The sequence below is a fragment of the Microchirus variegatus genome (genome assembly GCF_963457635.1).
Source record: "Microchirus variegatus genome assembly, chromosome: 1".
NCBI lineage: Eukaryota > Metazoa > Chordata > Actinopteri > Pleuronectiformes > Soleidae > Microchirus > Microchirus variegatus.
In genome coordinates this window covers 20,869,425-20,885,726 of record NC_139802.1, presented here as the reverse complement: position 1 = coordinate 20,885,726, position 16,302 = coordinate 20,869,425, and the positions used below count along the sequence as shown (strand labels likewise).

General features: G+C 42.2%; 1 protein-coding gene across 1 annotated transcript in view; it reads right to left on the bottom strand.

Moving 5' to 3' along the window:
• sema6cb (semaphorin 6Cb) overlaps positions 1 to 16,302 on the bottom strand; it is a 191,920-nt gene that overhangs the window by 99,167 nt on the left and 76,451 nt on the right. The gene's annotated exons all lie outside the window — the stretch shown is intronic.

The window sequence follows — 16,302 nt, the reverse complement described above, 5'->3', positions numbered from 1 at the left end:
AGGAGGAGGAGGAGGAGAGGAATGACTGTCTCACAGCTCACTGGTCTGGAATGGGCCAGACAATCAATTCCACCATTCAGTTTCAGGCTAGCAAGTCTGCTTCAATGGCACTGAGCATCACAGGCAGCATCGAATTATCAACAGAGATAAATCTCAGCAACAGGAAGTCACAGCAGTCAAACGTCACAAATATGTGACGACAAAATGGCTCCACAAATGGCCCTAACCCACATGTGGTACGATTAGCTGCCCAATTCCACTGGGATTAATTAAATACTGCTCTAGACGACCAAATACGACAGACTTTATGGTTGTTTTCAGTGTGTATTTTAGCATTTCTGAAAGTATAAAGTGTTATAACTGGTGTTAGAGATAAACACAGCTACGAAGAATTGTACTTTGCTGCAAATTCTGTTCTTTGGTTATGAAGACACGGGATTATCCATGTTTACTTTATAATTGCGAGACCATCCCAAAAATGCGATTATTTGATTGAATGATTAATTTGATTATTTATTATAAACGGATTATTTGATGAACCAGAGTGTCCGTCCACTCTTGGAGGCGACAGAGTTATCAGTCACTGTCCATTCCATTATTCCTTGCTTCTTTGCTTTCTCAGGAGCACTCAGGGTTTTTGCTCAGACTAGCAAAGCCTAATGTGTCTAATGTGCCTGAGCTGTGTGTCACAGAACGGCCTGGATTTCTCAGTCTCGATAATGTAGACTTCACAGCACTTAAGGAGGATATGCCGTTATCTCTGACGAACAGTCATTAAAAACAGCAGGCCCTGCTCTGAATTCATCTAATTAGGGCTCAATTCATCCTCCCTTCTCCCCAACAAAAAGGATCACAGCTATGGACTCTGAGGAGTGTGCAGGGATTTTATCTAGGTTGTCATTACGTCTACTATCACATGTGCAACAAGTGAACTGAGAACAAGCTTTTCCCACGTTTTAAGTAGTGCTGGGCACGTTAACACATGACGCGTTTCCATGACGACTGACCAGGATGTTACGCGCGTGACGCCATGTTAACGTGACGCTAAAGTAACGCTAAACTTTAAAAAACAGAGGCACACATACGCAGTACACAGGTACGGTGGTTATTTGTAGCACCGCTCTTTTTGTTTAATAAATAGACGGCTGCAGTTTGAATCCAGGCACGCTAATGGTGCTAAAGGAGCTAACGCAGGTAACGGAGCAACCTGGCAAACGGTGCCTCAACATACTGTGTCATAAAACTAGTGCTGGACACGTTAACGTCAACGCTAAGGCATGGCGCTCTTCCATGACGACTGACCGGAAAAAGACGTGTGACGTCACGTTTTTTATGTGACTCCCGATTATTAAAATTAGTCTCTTTTGTTTAATAAACAGACCGCTCCAGATCGACTGTAGGCGCGCTAAAGGAGCTAACACAGCTTACGGAGCTAACTGGTAAGCGGTGCCTGGACTCCACAAAACACTGCGTTACTTTAGAGACTCATTCTAACAATCGGGAGTCATGTAAACATGACGTCACGCGCGTCTTTTTCTGGTCAGTCGTCATGAAAACGCTTCATGCTATTGCCGAACAGGGTACCGATGAAAATTGGGCTACTATTGGCAGAAAAAGATAATACGAGGGTTAGGGCGAATTGGTGACTCCTAAAGGAAGAATATTCACCCTCCATTCTTGCCTAATATCCATCACCAGGTGTCTAATCATTATTAAACTATTAAAAATATTTCCCTGACAGACACGTCTCTAGAGTTTAGAGTCCTTGTGCAAAGCTTGCGTGTCAAAAAAAATACAAAATACAAAAAAAAACAAAAAAACAACAACAACAATTCATCGCGGTGAATCAAAGCAGCACGTCTCGTATTCATCTGTCACTTCTGTTGCCATTACCGAGCTGAAGTGTTCCATTCATCTGCATTTTCGTTTTTTTTTTTTTTAGAGAGACAAGTGAAGCAGACACAAAAGACAATGAAGCAAGCTGAGAATAGACCGATCCATGCTGGGCGGGTGGACAGGAGGAAAGAAAACGACAGAAGAAAAACAAGTGCCACCTAACAGCAACAGACGCACTGCAGATTCTGATCCTGTTCTTCCCCACCTCTGTCCTCCTCTCTCCTTATCCTCCCACTGTGTACGACCAAGTGGCTAAAATAATAGGAAAGTGTGGCCAGACTCTGGCGTGAGCGTGCGTGGTGGTGCCATTAAGTGTAGAGTGTGTGATAAATGCACTCGGTTTGTCGAATTTGAGATACTCATTAGTCCACGTTCAGGAGGAGACCTTGGGCCATTACTCTTGCAGCTGCTTTGACAAGAAGCCGAATGTGTCTGCGTTAAACGGGGGGGGACAAAAATATGTGTCTGTGTTTCCATTAGTATGCTTGTATCCGTATAGGCGCATTATTACATGGACGTAACCCGGCGCTCTGACAGACATAGATCTTAAATACGCACGCGGCAGCATGGATGTATGGCAATGATTGTGCGACTCAGCGCTGCATTTAATAGCTGCAATACACAGTAAGACCACACCAAATCATGAAAATATGTATTCTGAAGGCAAAAACAACTCTGCAATTAAGAATAATGTTTGCTTCTGCTTTCCCGGTACCCCTCAGGTACTGAAATGTGACAAAAGACAATATTCTGATTAGGACTGCAACTGTTATTTTTTAATTATTGATTCATAATCTCTCAATTACTTTTTTCATAGAACTACAATTAATTGCTTTTGTCCTCCTACAAACCTCAAAATGACAACCTGACAAGTTTAGTGTCATAGAGGAGCAAATAAACCAGAATTTATTCACATTTAAGAAGCGGAAACTAAGTTTATACTGAAAGAAATTGTTTGACAACGACTCAAAATACCCTGCAATTAATGCTCTCATCTACTATGAATTGATTGATTGCAGCAGCTCCATTTCCGACAGGATATTCCCACAAACAGCACAAGCGTGAACGCTCCATGGTGTTAGTGAGGCACCTTTGTGCAGCGATGACATTTCACTGCACCTCTGCTGTCTCCTGTAAAGGTTAGCACTGGCTGTTTTGTCTGTATTGTAAGCATCATTACCGAACCACTGCGTTGGACCCGGTGATATATTTGGCGATTTTGTCGCCGCATTGTTCCACATCAAAACTCTTCATCCTTGACTCTAGATGCATGTCGGTGTATTAAATCACCCCCAACTCTCATCAAGCTGTGTGTTTCAGGACTACGGCCAACACACACACTCACACACACACACCCCCACGCACGCACACACACACACGCACACACAGTAATCATAAATCTCACTGTCATACTTTCTTGCACCCTTAACTGAATTGACATCCACACCACAACACTGCTTTCAGCCTCTCTGCCAAGTTCTTATGCAGTTAGCCATTATTTATGTACAGTTCTCCAGTGAACTGCGGCTGTGGCTGCCAGGAGGTTTGTGACAGAAAGCCACTACAGGAGGGGAGAAAAAAAAAAAACACCCACATAAAAACAAGGACACGAGCTGTCCGACATAAGCACTATGTGTGAAAATGTATTTTTGTGCAGCCCTTGTCTGTGACTGACAACAATGGAGCGTGGTATCTTTAAATGCTCGATTAGAAAAAGGGGATGCATGTAACGGGGGAAACAAATTCCCTTATCCGCAGGTGCTTATGTGACCATACGTCATGTCAAATTTCCACGACAGTTTCCCCTTCCCCGGCTGTGTGGAGGAATGAACGCAGAGGTAGCCGCCGGCGTTGGCCTGCCTTCCTGCCTTCACCAGGGGCTGTAACAGTAGTCTGGACGTCTGCTCCAATCAATACTCGCAGTCGAGCATCTGCACCGGGGGTCTCTTGTTACCATGCCGCGGTGCTCATGGCGTTCCCAAACTGCTCTGCAGACCGCTCGCATCAGTGTATCAAAGAAAAACACAGGGAATGCGATGCCACGTAGAGCCGCTGCCGACACTTTAATTTGTCGTCGGTGATGGGGTTTGTCAAACTATTCTGGAGTTCATCAGCCACCTGGCCTTATTTGCTCACTCGGCTGATGACTTTTCAGCCCTCTTGAGAAATCCTCTGCCACAATGACCTTGATGCTCAATCACTGCATATTTTCCATTATGTACAAGTCTCTCGTGGAGCAGGTACCAATGTTGCTCTTCAATTCAAGCCCATGTGCTGGGTAATGATGAACCTCGATGAATCAGAGCAAATAATCCCCTTTCAAAAAGTGACACCGTCATTCCACCGACAAAAAAAAACAAAACAAACAGCGTCGTTGCTCAAGGAGCGGTAAACTCCGGCAAGATGAAAGCACAGAATCAAAAGCGAAAACCTTGAGGAAGACACAAGCTTTCTGCTTGAATATAACAATATTTCAATCCCCGAGTTCTCTCCCTCTCAATCAAATCAGTCAAGGAAGATCAACGCGATCCCCAAGTCTAGTCCTGTCAGTGGTTTCTTTGTGTTTGTCTTTCCACTTTTGCTGGTTATGGAGGGAAGTGCTGAGGTTTTAATATTGTCATGCCTCAACCTTACTCTGTAGGGTCTCTGGAGATAATGTGTACTGTGAACAATATGCCTATATAAATAACATTGAATTAAAGAGAGAGATAGCTAGTCAGGCGGATCATTGTGAGTCATGCAGTGAACTCTCAGCGGAATTTGTGAGAATGACTGAAAAGGTTTACGTTCCAGAGGGACCTCTGAGAGAGTTTTCACTTTTTAAAGAAAGGAATCTGCTTCAGTTGTGAAGCAAGCTAATGTTTACTTGCCTTTGTATTTGAAACATGTCTGAACAGATTCTCATTCATCAAGGTCACTGTTCTCTCCAAAAATCAATAAATGAGTAGAAACCGGACGGCATGAAGGTTTTTCTTTGCCTCTCGTACACCTTGGATAAGAGGTTTAAAGACATCTTCAAGTCCACTTGCCACTGATTCAATGACGTTTAGGTATTTGAGAGCAGCAGAGTCGTGGTTATCACTGAGAAACCTCGTTATGATAGTCATACATATAGCTCTGCACGATTCTGGAAAAAAGTGAATCACGATGTCTTTGCCGAGAATGGAGATCACGATTCTCTGGCTCGATTTTGTTCACAAATCAAACAAAAGATTAGAAACATTCAATAAGGCATTAAAGTAAAGTGTCTCAACATGGCCCTGCATAACGGGCTTATTGTTATTAGTATTATTATTATTGTAGTGGCTTAAGAAACGTTAAATATCGTCTTTCCAATAGCTCAACTCGTGACGGGAAAACTGATTAGTCACAGAGTGTCGTCACGGGAAGAGGCACGAGAAATCAAACCCCAAAATGTCGGACTCTATTGTTGATTGCGTCAACAATCCTGAAAATGCAGCTTAATCTCCAACATTTAGCAAAGGATACGTCTAAAATCTCATCATTTACTGCACTGATGAAAGCCTGGGATCCCAAGTGGCGAGCCGAACGCGAACCTTTTTCTGGCACAAGCTCGGGTCGCGGGGTTACGTGATTCTCGTCACTACCACCCTGGGTTTTCATTACCATCCATCTTGTATTTATTTCTCCTTAGCACACACACACTTTCTCCTATGTTCAGTGACGTAAAATCGCTCAGTGTGTCGAGAGAGACGGCAGCAACAAGGCTGTGTTTGAGGTGAGAAGTTATCATTTAGTTGTTTTTAAAGTTTAGCGTTACTTTAGAGACTCATTTTAACAATCGGGAGTCACGCAAACATGACGTCACGCACTAAAAATAACAAATCCTGTACTTCGATTTTTTTTTTTTTTTACTTTGACCAATGTCCCATTTACCAACATGGAAGAGGCAGGTGAGACAGATCTTTTGGCTTTACTGTTGGGGGCTGTCATAGTTTCATTCTTATACACACACAGAGCTAATGAGAAAATAATAAGAACATGTCTGTGGTGTGCGGCGTTGTGCTGAGATAAACCTGGTTGTTTTATGCAGAATCCAAAGAACAATAAGCGCACTCTGTGCTCAGAACTCAGAGGGCTCAAATTTGCAATTTGTCGTGGAAGTATTTGCTTGCAAGTGTTTGACAAAATATGACGGCACGCACACACACAAGGAGCCGTAAACACTTGCTCTCTGTTCGATGTGCGCCGCTAAGACTGTGTGGAGTTTCTCAGAGCTGTGACTTTTAAAACTCTGTGGCCTGTGGCCTGGCTGACATCCAGAATCAAAACAAATGTGCTCTTAGAGGGAACTGCAGATCACGAACAGATCATATTCAAAAACAGGGGGAGAAAAAGAAAGAAAGAACTCTGTTAAAAAATCTGGTATTATCATTCACAGACACATTTGTGCTCAGTAATAATGGACAGCTGGTATCTGGGATACAATGTCCTTTCTTTATGTTACTGCATTAAGTGTTTAAAGGAGACATATTATGCAAAACCAACGCTTTATTCATTTTAATACTTTGACTCTGGAGGCCCTATGAGTAGGCAAAGTGTGAAACAAGATGATTCAGTCATGTTTTTGTGGTCCGCCTAAGTACAGGAGATAAAACATGCAATGTTGACGTCCGCATGCAATGTGACGCCACATTGTGCAAATTCCTGGAATTGTTGTTTCACAGAGCTCCGCTTTGTCCCTAAAAGGCAATAGTATCCGGAAGAGCGGAATTCAGCGAAGTGTTCTATTGAGTTCTACACAAACTTCCAGCCTCAGAGGATTTACATTTTATATATGACGGCAATGTGCCGGCTAGAGTCGGCAAATTATGTCTTTTCCAAATGCTAACTGCTGTTAGCTGCCGGAGCCTCAGTGACGCTGACGTAGTTTCCTGTGTCTCATTTGCATTTAAAGAGACAGGCACTCAAAAGAGAGCGTTCTGAACAGGGCTGTTTTGGCAGAGTGATTGAACTGCTGTGGTGCTTCATCCTTAAGGTATTTTGACCAAAGCATGTCACAGACATGTTCATTAGGACACCAGGGAACTAGGTTAACTGGGAGAAATAGGGTATAACATGTCTACTTTAATCAAACATGATCAGATGCTTACAAATCCTCTGTGACAAGATTCATAATTTTGGCAAATAAAGGGTTTCATAACTCAACAATTCAAAAGTGTGTTAAACAATGCTGCCATTCAGCTTTAACAGTGCTGTCACACCGCCTCACAATTACAACACTGAAAAAAAACAGTGGAATTTGCAAACGAGTCGTTTCTCCGACAGAGGAAAGGAGGCAGATTCACTTTAATCTCTGTGATTTCATTTCTTTTCTTCCGTCTCGGTAATATGGTGAAACTGCAGATGTCTTCTCCGTGTGCTTAAGCCCGTCAACCATATGGTGCTGCTGCCCGGACCATGACACAAATTTTTTATTGTTTTTTTTTTAAATCAGTCTTCTCAATGACGGGGAAAGTCTGCCATTTAAAAAAAACACACAGTGCTTTGAGGCTTGCCTGAGGCGATCGCCTCTGCAGCCAGGGCTGAGAACAATGTAGTACTACCTTGTAACAAGAAGAAAGGAACAAAAAAAAAAAAGAAGTGGAGTTCAGTTCATAAGTGTGTAACTCTCAGATCTGTTTAAGATGTTTGGTTCCTAACAATTTCCACCGTACAATTTCCACTTGCCGTCTGGATAAGGAGCACATTTTTGGGACTCAAGCTCTGAGGTCTATCTTTCAACAAATCACCCCTTTCTGTTTCACTCAGAGTTTGTGGAAAAGCCTCCCTCCGTATCACCACTCTTTTCCTGAATCAGTTCACATCCATCCATCCATTTTCTGACGCTTTATCCTCCACATAAGGGAGGGTCGTGGCGGGTGCTGTGCCAATCTCAGCTGACAGAGGGCAATAGATGAGGTCACACAGGAAAGTTCACCAGTCCATCGCAGGGCCACATATAGACACAAACAACCACTCAACCATTCACTCTCACACCTACGGTCAATTTTTTTATTTGCCCTAATCCGCAAATCTGCATGTTTTTGGAATGTAAATTTCAGTACTGATTAAATTAGGTATATAGCAAACACAATGCCAATTTTGTTGGTATCATTTGACAGTGTTAGAGTGCAAAGGCAAATATAGGCTACGTATGTTACTATGTACATAGGTGTCTCACATGTTCTGAAATCAATCATCTGATTTGACTCGATATCGATTCAGTTTGAGGATAAACACTCTTTGGGAACAACAGTTCGATGACTTGTGAAACCTGTTTATTTAGCCAATCACATGGAAGATTAGAAATAATGATTTTTATTCCAATTAATAATTTTGCCCTATCGTCAAAGAACCAGCAAAACTGTTTTCAGCTGTGCTAACATCATCGCACAAGGATTTTCAAGGGTTTTCTTATCATCCAATAGTCTTCTAACACCATTAACAAACACAATGTTCCATTAGAACACTGGAAATGGGCCTCTATACACCTATGTACATATTCTAATAAAAACTAGATGTTTGCAGCTAAAATAGTCGTTTACCACATTGCCAATGTATAGAGTGTATTTATGATTCATTTAATGTTATATTCATTGAAACTTTTGAACCTATGAGTTTTCACATACACTTATTTCCGTGTGGACAGGCCCTAAGTGACTTTGACCATCGCATGTTTGTGGGAGCCACATGGGCTTATCTGTATGTTTCAGCTTTCTACTTCTACCACCGCTGTGTCTACAGCCAAGGTTCGTAGAAGACAATCCCTGGACAAACCCAAGCAAAAGCAGATGGTACTACAGCAGCAGAATCTTTTCACATCTGAACCGAAACCAGAACATCTGCCTTTAGGCTCGGCGGTTCCTTCTATGGACGATTCCTTCCTGGTGGTCCTGCCATGCAGCTTCACTATTCGGTCAGACACACGCAAAGACCTGGTGTGACTAACTGGATCGTCCACAGGAAAAGAAATGTTCTGTGCAAAATCAATCTTGAGATTTCATGAATTTATATCTCTTTTTGAAACCTAGCTGTACTCTGTATAAGACAAACAATATGTTGTATTAACTGTAGCCTCTTTGTTGTTAGGCATCTGGCTTAGTCGACAGAGCTAATCTAATGTCACATATGACCTACAGCTGCAGTCTTTATAGCACGCCGTGAAGCCAACTGGTGACAGCAAGAATATCCAACAAGAAAAATAGCAACCATTTCACTTTGGCAGCGAGAGCGTGTCAGGCCGACAAGTACAAACACCTAAAAGCTAAAAAACCTGAAATCCTGAAGCAGCTATACTTTGGACCTCAGCCAACTGTCCAAACAGATCAATTTTAATGTGCAGAGGAGTTATCTGAAGGGTGAAAGTGACACAGCTTTAATGGGCAACTATATGAACTTTAGTATAATTGAATTAATTTGGGTTTTGCCCTCAAAGTAAATATTATTCAATAGCAAGGAACATTACCATAAATTAGACTTAATTCCACGGCAACTCTGACAAAAGATTCACCATGGTATGACCTTCACGTGTTGCTTGAGAAATAAAAAATATAAATTAAACTGTTGAACCTTGGCATTTTGAATTGTAATTATCAACAGTCTCGAGTCCAACTTTTTCGGAGGACATCCTGACTTTCACCCCCACCTTGAAATGATCCCACCCTCATTATCCAAAACTTACTACGCCCGTCAAACCCCGAGCACGGCCATGAAATTGCTTCGGGATAAGAGGATTGAGGTTAAAGTACGGCGCACATCCACAGTATGTGAGTCGTGTTCCTGACACAGATGTTTAGGCTGAGTGGGTGTGCAGGAAGGCTGCAGCCATGTTTGCTGACATTGTAGAAGTAGTTATGCTCTTTAAGGAGGATTTCTCTCCCCATTACAGGGAGATTATTTATTTTGACACGGCTGCAGATTTGTTTTCTGCACGCCATGTTTTTCTTGATGGGGGGGAAGAACCAATAAAAATGGATTAATGTATGAACGCTGGTCCGAGTTATGGGCAGTAAGGTCTGCATATTTTGTTGCTGACTGTTACCGTTTTCTAACAGGAACTCCTGAAAATGTCCTTTTGCCCTCCTCACATGGGCACACTTATTTGGAAAGGGGGAGCAGCCAAGAGCGCAGCTGGAAAAGCCTTTCTGAAGGACTTTTGCAGAAATATGCGCTCTCTCTAGTGCTGGGCACGTTAACGCGTTAACGGCGGTTATCAGAATCAGAATCAGAATAATTTATTAATCCCCGGGGGGAAATTGTTTTTGTTCCAGATGCAAACTGGTAAGAAATACAGCTCTAAATACATGAGGAAACAAGAGCTAAATATACAGATAAAACAGTAAAATAGGCAATAAAATAAAATAAATAGTGCTGGGCACTAGGTTAACGCACGTTTACGCACGACGCGCTTCCATGATGACTGGCCGGAAAAAGATGCGTGCAACGTCATGTTTACGCGCCACGACACCGGAGTCCACGCACCGCTTACCATTTAGCTCCACCTTAACTACATTAACCGCGATTAACGTTCCCCACTACTAGTTCATAAAGCCCCTTACGGACAGTTTGAGGATAAAGTCTGAACTTCGGCGCGTGTCTTAACGCAGCAGCGTGTGAAAGAGTCGTTATCACAAAAGGGTGTCGACCATTTTGAGAACTTTGCTCAAAAGTGCTCTCTTGCTTTTCTTCAGGCACCTTTCATGTTCTCTCCCTTTGTGGCCTAAATCTTCTGTAGCTCCTGTCAGGAAGGCAGGGGAGAACGTCACATCTGCGGATCGATATCGCCTGCTAATGGTTCCACAAGGTTGGCTGAATAATAATCAACCGTGGGAAAGTTATTCTGTCACGTTTAACTCGAGGAAACCTTAAGCCACAGTAATTATCCGTCCTCGGTGAGCGCAGGTATTTAATGAAAAGAGAATTTGTTCCATTAATAATTTCCAGCTCATTTGGAAAAAAAACAAAACCCTTTCATTTAATTTGGAGCCAAACAGTAACTGGTTCTCTCCTCTTTCTTGTGATATAAGTAGAGTTGGGGATGTTCACTTGTTATTATCATTCATTTAAATGAAGGCTCACCATTGAAAAAAAATAAATAAAATAAAAATAATTTAGAATTTAATCATTTGTTGATTTGTGCCAGCATCTGTTTTCCACTTCGAGCTGTTAGATCTTAGAAATACTATTCATGTCTTTTTTTTTTTATCAGCAGAGAACATCATCTTATCCATCTGGGAATTGTGATTGGATAAATAGTTGTATGAATAAGTTTCTCCGAGAAAGATATTTGATGTATTGATTGATTATTTAAGCTAAAGTATTTCACTGACAGCGGCTATGCACTAGAATAAGACTATATGAGACATGAAGTGTTTCATAATGGGCTTTATATTATTTTCCAGTGAAGTGCAGTTAGGGTTCTCTGGATCTTATTGAGAGACAGTGAAAAGGCCATTAGGATGTTTCCACTCTGCTCTGTGAATGAGTGCACTTGCTTTTAGGGGAACTATAGCTAGGCGCTGGTGCTGAGCGTGTTTGGTGGAAACAAATTATAAACCAACATTGATTATTTCCAATTAATTTAAATTAGATACTTGAATTGCCTTTTACAGTTGACAAGTAATTTAAAAGCCAGACCAGGCAGTGATGACTCTGCAGACTTAAGAAAAAAAAAAATTCAATGCAAAGTAGCTCAATGTAGTTTTTCCAATTACATAGACGAAAAGTTCTTTTGGAAACAGGTTTTTCCAGAATCCAACGAATTTGATTATGAAAATGTGTTCCCTTCTGTGTATTTAGCAGGTTGACCTTTCACCTGTGACTTTGACAAGAATATTTCAATTCATATCTCCCGGCACAAAATATATCACAAAAGCGAGAACTTCCTTGTTAGCATCTACTGACGACCTGTGTGCGAGGCGTCTGAAAAAAACATTTGTGAGCTGTAGCTAGAGGGAAAAACAACCTGAGCATCAACCACTCTTAACTGAGCCTCTTCTTCTGTTACAGACACCACAAGAAGTCCAAAATGACCCATCCATACATCTTCTACTGCTTCATCCTCCACAGGAGGGTCGCGGGGAGTTGCTGTGGCAATCTCATCTGACATGGCAACCTCTCATTACAATCAACTTTGAGACTCTGAAGTAACGCTAAACTCTAAAAACAGAGGTACACATACGCAGTACACAGGTATGCTGGTTATTTGTGGTGCTGCTCTTTTCGTTGAATAAACAGAACAATGCAGTTCAACTGTAAGGCGCTAACGGAGCTAACTGGTAAACGGTGCCTGGACTCCGGTGACTTAAACATGACGTCACGTGTGTCTTTTCCGGTCAGTCGTCATGGAAACGCGGCATGTGTAAACGTTGACACCGTTAGCGCCGCACTAATAATAAACCATGAAAGAAATCAATAACAAGTCAGACTGATGTGCAGAATTAATAATAGCACTGCTATCAATAAAATCAATTCTAATCTCGACCGCTTCCTGCTGCACAGTAATAAAGGTTCTTTTTTTTTTTCCTTATAATTCCTGCTCAACTGTGAAGAAAAAACCCATTTGGGGAACATTTCCACATCCTCGAGCCACGGCCTAATGAGCAGTGCCAGTCCTGTAAGACAAACCTCGGTCTTACCAGACGTTATGTTGCAATGAGAAACACCCATGGGGGATTTTAGGCAACCTGTACCAAAGCCACATGGGTAAACATTGTTAAGACAACAGGGACCTGTAAATAGAACAGCCTGTTGACATGTACAATACATCAGTGATGGTATGTGTCTCTATAGTAGGCTGGGTGTTAAAGCTCCCAGACTCCCACCAGCCTACCATTAGTCTGAGCTCCGTCTCGCTGTCAAAAATCCCTCAGCATCCCCTCGCCTCTCCAAGCGGAGCCAAGCAGAGAGCCTGTGACAGTTAGCGAGCGCCTCCACTGCACCCATCATTGATACTAATGGGAACGGAAGGCTGATGTAGGATGGCATGTGCGCTATAGTTCGCTGGTGTGTGTGCACTGGGGGTAAGGAAAGTCAGGATTACACAAGTGGAGCGTGTGGGCTTGCTCTGCGGCACAGAGATCAATTCACGTCGCTGCAGCAAATGGCATGACAACCAGTCTCCTCCCCGTCGCCATCTGCTTCCTCTGTGCCAATTTGTCGCAGCACATCCAAGTGTGGCCTTGCCCTCATTTAACACCGAGCCCGACTCGAAGAAAGAGGGGGAAAAGGAAGGAGGACAAAAATAAGAGCAAAGACAAAGATGGCAGCGAGAGAGGTCAACTGGAGTTTATCAGAGGGCGAATCGATGAATATAAAAATGGGCTGATCCAGGCGCAGATACAAACCATGTACTTGTGCTTGCAATAATTAGAGAAAACACAACAGAAAACTAAGCAAACCTTACCCTAGCCCAACATGTGTACTGGTTACTGTATTACAAGCTAAGGCCAGGGTCGTACTTTCTGCACCACAGCTCGATTTATACTAAAACGAGGGTTAGTCAAGTGTTCTTCAAACCTCAAAACTCTCTACATGTGGCAACTTATTGCAGGAGTTTGCCCTCATTTTTGTCCCATTTTTATTCTTTAAGAGCTTAATTGACTCGGACAAAAAAAAAAGAACATGCCACCAACTCTACTTTTTACTCATAGTCAACAGGCTCTAGCACTGAACAGGTCAGAACCAACATGGACAGAAAATGCATCAATACTTTTAAAGGGGGCATATTATGCAAAATCAACTTTTTAATTATTGTAATACTTATATTTGAGACTCTGGAGGCCCTATGAGTAGGCAAAGTGTGGAAAAAGATTAATCGGCCTCAGGAGATAAAACATGCGATGTTGACTTCCGCACTCATTGCTACGTCAATGAGACATTCCTGGAATTGTTGTCTCACGGAGCTCCGCTTTGTCCCTAAAAACCGCGAGAGTGCAGGCGAGGGCAACAGTATCCGGAAGAGCGGAAGTCGGCAAAATGTTCTATTCTTGGCTGCACCGTGCAGCACAGAGTTCTACACAAACTTCCAGCCTCAGAGGATTCCCATTTGTCTCATTTGCATTTAAAGAGACAGCAAATCAAAACTCAAAAAGCAGGGTGATTGAACGGCTATGGTGCTTTATCCTTGATGTTTTTTGACCAAAGTGTTCATTAGGACAACAGGGAACTCGTTTGGAGAATTAGGGTATAATACGAGTCCTATGTCAGGTCAGCTAGCTCAGTCAATATGGCCTACCCATCAGTCACCAAATGTCACAGGCCGGGGTATCCATTCTTTAGAACAAATAGAACAGACCAGACGTATAAAATCACATAAATAAAGTACATTTATAAAACAGCCCTTTTAGCGAGACACTGAGCCATTAAGTGTTCTTGATGCTGCGCCATCAGTGTGTGAATGTGCAGGAATGTACAGTGCATTGTAAAGAGCTTTTATTGGTCCATAGACTCGACAAGCACTGTATTAATGCAGTCCCATTTAGCATTTTGCCATTATGTTTTCTCGATACGGTTGCTGAACAAGGCAGACGCTAATGACAGGGTTCCTGCAGAGACGTGATGAGGGCATAGAACAGGGTTCAAGCTTTGTTAAAAAAAAAATAAAAATACAAAATGGTTCTCCACCACATTAGCAGGAAAAATGATTCCGATGTTATGTTTTCGTACAAAAAGATCCCTTCATTCAAGAAGCATGTGGGCCACGAACAAATGCTCATGCATGCAAACTATGCATCAAACTCGTCATCATTCTCCAGTGGGAAGAACACAGTGTCTGCATTGTCAAGAGAGTGGGTGACAAGATATGAAAGCAATGCCACTCTCTCTCTGCCTCCATCCCTCTCTCCTGCTTTTTTGGCACAATAACACCTCCATTCAACTCGGCGGTCTGATCGCGTTTCACGCCTGTGCACCCGCAGCGACTACCGTTCTGTCCCATTTCACCCCCCTTTTGATACGTCTTTGTGTCATCGGTAATGACAAGCAGAAAATGGCTGTTCCCATCAGGGCCCTCTTGTGCCACCGCGATTGCCAGGGATCCGGGCATCACAACCTCGATCCTACATAGTCAACCTTCTAAACAAACCATCGCGTATTGTTTCCCCTCCCGGGGCTGTCAGCACCGAGCTGTGGGCTTCTGTTCACTTTATAACTGACACAGAATACACGACAATGACCCCCGCGACGCACATATGCACAGTCGGCCAAAAGAGGGATCACGGGCACAATAGTGGGCCCTTTGAAAGTGGCATGAATGAAGAGATAGTCCGACGTGAGCGTTCAAACTGCTGAATGGCTGCGAGCGAGAGCTCACGGGGACAGAAACCCTTGTTTACCTGATTGTGTGAAGCAGCAGCTTCGGGTGCGGGGGGGGGGGAATAACACACTTCAGAACCCCCGCACTCAGGTATGAGTGTGATGGGAGAGTCATTAAGTGACTATGCTGTGGTGAGCCTTGCACTACGTAGGCTTAAAAACACAGGAGACAATTGTGTCATTATTTCCCGCTGCAGTCATCTTAATAACCATCTGTACTCTATCTGTGCAATTGCTATATCCTCATATACGGCCACAGGAGAACAGGTAGATGTGTTTTTATATATAAAATGAAATATATGTATATGTATATGCCGTGACCCTCCGGTGGAGGATAAGGCGGTAGACTGCATTAAATGTAAAAACAAAAGGAAGCATGTAGAGTTTGTGTTGTTTATAGGTTATTATGCTATAATTTTTTTTACTAAATTACAAACTGAATTCCCCCCTTTTCGTCGCCAAATTTGAGCCAACTCATTTGGGCTTCTCCTCCGAGAAGTCAGAAGTTAATCAAACCTAACATTCAACGTGCACTAAAAAAAAGTTTATTATTTTATTGTTAGTTTACTATAACTTGACATCTTATATGAAGAAATAATAATGCACTTTACTATATTTGTATATGTTTTGTAAAATAATAAATGTAAAAAATACATAGATAATAATATTTATATATTTAGGATTAAAAATACAATTTCGGTTATTAAAGAGCTTCTACATACTGGTGTATTGAACCATTACAGAAACATAGAAAAAAAATGATTTCGATAAATACCAATGCTACCAAGGTCATTTAGTATCTTCTGTCGTAAAATGAACACAATATCCTTAATTTCTGAGGAAATCAGAGAGAAAAATACAGAAAACAACAAGAGCTTAATGTGACCGAGACTCCTTCAAACATTTATACAATATTTAGAGCTCTGCTTGATCCATTTTTTCCAAGCTGATAAGTCCACTTATCAGTGTGAATTTAACGCGGTGGCTGTTCAACCGCGTCGGAAACACACTACGACTGTTCCAGACGTGGGTTTTCTTCTCTTTCATAATCACTCAAAAGAGAATTTCAAAGCATCTAAGAACGAAGAA